Raw genomic sequence first — 3,043 nt, 5'->3', positions numbered from 1 at the left:
ACATATTTCATGAGGTTTCTTGAGATCGTTGTATTCAGCCATTCACAGATTCTTTCTCAATTGCTCCACCGACTTGGAACTTCCTTTGATACTCAACTTCTTAACGTAACACCTGATTTTCTATCTCAGGTTTGTAATTTCATGATCGGATTCGGTAGTATTGTTATTAACATTCTGTTAATACGACCGAACAAGCAGTTCTTGGTACATTGAGCTGCTGGTATTTGTGTGCAGTTTGCACAGTATAATTTACGGGTCAATTACATATGAAGTAAATTTTGCGGGTCTGTGGTTTCATCTCATAACTATACTGAAAGTTTAGAATTTTAACTTCTATGGGAAAAAAGAGAGGTCGAGATATGTATATTTTCCTTTTATATTATTTAAGAAGATGAACTGAGCAACATTCAGAGATAAATTGTTCAAACAGAAATAAATTATGTTCAGAGATAAATTGACAAAATCGTGTTTTTTTCGGTAAGCTAATGTTCACATTACTAAATTTGTTTGCTTTCAGATTTCGTTTGAAGAACATATAAACAGTTGTGTTTAGGTAGTAGCTGATGTTCTATTGAAATATGACGTCGGTTACTTTACATTTCCACTTAGCATCACAGTATAAAAGAGAAAAAAAAATGGCAAGATCGTGGATAGCCCAGCTCGATAGATTAGTGGACGAGATATTTAACGAGTGCTTTGAATCAAAACATCTGCGTTCTGTTATATCTGTGAACCAAAACATTGAGCTCTCAAATATCTTTGTTCAATTAGTTATAATACAGATTCTGTAAGAATCAATAAGTACTCGCTGCTGTCAGCTGTATTTGCACTGAATACTTGATGGAGCTATCGAGAGGGTCCTAACGTACTCCATTAACCTGCTGGAAAAAGTAGTCCACACTTCCTCAAATGATCACTGCTACTTTGAGTAAACAAAGGACATATTAGATAATGCAGACATTTGTACTTCTTCAAAGTTAGGTCGCTACTCGGACAGAGTTGATTAAAAGCAGCACCATCAGCATCACCACCAGCAACAACGGTAACAACAGCAACAGCAGCAGCAACAACAAAAGCAGCTGCAGCAGCAGTGACAACAACAGCAGTAATAACATCTCAAGGTGCGTTTTGTTGACGTGCAGTGTTGAGCTCGACTGTGAGAATATCTCAGACATTAGCGAGTTCTGAATGTTTAAATTACTTGAGACGGACCAAATCTATATGGAGTCTACAGTGACGCCATAGTGTGGGATGTGAGACAAACCAAAGGAGATAATCATATTTAGGGTTTTCTTATTAAATATTATAAAACTAGATTGTCATTTTCACTCTTGGCCTTCTATCGAAATATAAGAAAAAAATCAGAAACATCGGATCTTCTTTCTTTTGCTATACATACATACATACATACATACACACACACACACACACACACACACACACACACACACACACACACACGCACACACACACACACACACATATATATATGTGTATATATATACATGTATTTATGAATAATATATATATATATCTGTACATATTTATGCATATGTGCGTGTGTGTGTGTCATAAATTGTTAGCTACTTAACACAGTCTATTTTTGCAGCAATTTGTATATTTAATTAATTAAAGGGATTCTTCAAAATGATATCATAAATATATTTCAATTCCCAGCCCCCATTAAATCTAATACTATTGGAAACGCTATCAAATATCCATAAATATAATTGGTGACAATATTCTGACACCACCATCAAATTACTATTAATCGAATGTTGAGTGCACCACATTCTACACACACATACACACACACACATTATATATATATAAATACACACACATATGTATGTATGTATGTATTATGTATGTTTGAATCTATCTATCTATCTATCTATCTATCTATCTATCTATCTATCTATCTATCTATCTATCTATCTATCTATCTATATCTCTCTCTCTCTAAACTTTGTATCAATGACTTTGTGAAGAATTGAGCTCAGCTAAATTATTAGCAAAACGAAATATATGAATATATAGATATATAATGAATAAAAATACAGTTAAAAATAAACGAACAAATTGTCATAACATCCCCGTCTAAAATAAAACGCAAACTGAATTCTGGGGAAAAAAGTTTACATTAAGATAATTGAAATATATCTTACGATTTGTTTCTAATTCCACTGACATCGCAAATAAATCAAATCCAAATTCGAATTTAAAATATCACTGGAAGCTTTTTTCGCAGCTATCTCAATCCCTATCAACACAATGATATATATAACACACACACACACACATATACATACATGCATACATACATATATACATACATACATACATACATACATACTTACACACACACACACACACACACACACACACACACACACACACACATATACATATACACACACGCACACACACATATACATACATACATAGTTCCTTCAGTCTCTTCCCCGCTGCTCAGCTGTTCTATTGATGCAATCTTCGTAGTGTAACCCAGCTGAACTGCATTAATTTCCGTTATTAATTTGACATTGTTGAGTCCAGAAGGCTGAGGAAAAATGTCCTCCATAGAACCATCGTAGTTTCCTGTTACTTTGTTCTTAAAGTTCACAGAATCCATCCGGCCATTCACCTACACATTGCCACCAATCTTGATGATATACACGTGAAACGAGGCGTTGTTGCTCATATCAATCCCCAAATCACACACTGCACTTGACTTTGGGATTGCCGCACGTGTTGGTCTAAAGAATCCTTGTTTTGGCACTTCTAGCATCAGCTGGCTGATAGCGGAGGGCTTGGAATTTTCCTATATTAAATTGCATGTTGCTTTCTGCTGTTTATTTATGTATGGCATCTAAGTATTTCTGTAGATTAGCATTGAATGGTTCCTTGACTGCTTCAACTACTTTTGTGTCGTCGTTATAGCTAGTAAATGTGGCTGTCTGTGTTTATTTATGAAGTTGGAAGCTTTAAGAATCTTTTGCACATTGGTCGAAATGCTTATCACCATTACCGTCTGAGTTCA

The 3,043-nt window shown here is 34.8% G+C and overlaps 1 long non-coding RNA gene across 2 annotated transcripts in view; it reads right to left on the bottom strand.

Annotated features, from left to right (window-relative positions):
- LOC128248670 (uncharacterized) overlaps positions 1-2,265 on the bottom strand; it is a 30,287-nt gene extending 28,022 nt beyond the window's left edge. For both annotated transcript variants that reach the window (XR_008264830.2, XR_016243254.1), the window contains exon 1: positions 2,169-2,265. This is a non-coding gene — a long non-coding RNA (uncharacterized LOC128248670). The remainder of the gene's footprint in view (positions 1-2,168) is intronic.
- Positions 2,266-3,043: the final 778 nt, after the last annotated feature.

This window comes from Octopus bimaculoides, chromosome 9, assembly GCF_046866305.1.
Source record: "Octopus bimaculoides isolate indiv1 chromosome 9, ASM4686630v1, whole genome shotgun sequence".
Taxonomy (NCBI): domain Eukaryota; kingdom Metazoa; phylum Mollusca; class Cephalopoda; order Octopoda; family Octopodidae; genus Octopus; species Octopus bimaculoides.
The sequence above is the reverse complement of the archived record's forward strand: the minus strand, read 5'-3'. Positions and strand labels throughout refer to the sequence as shown.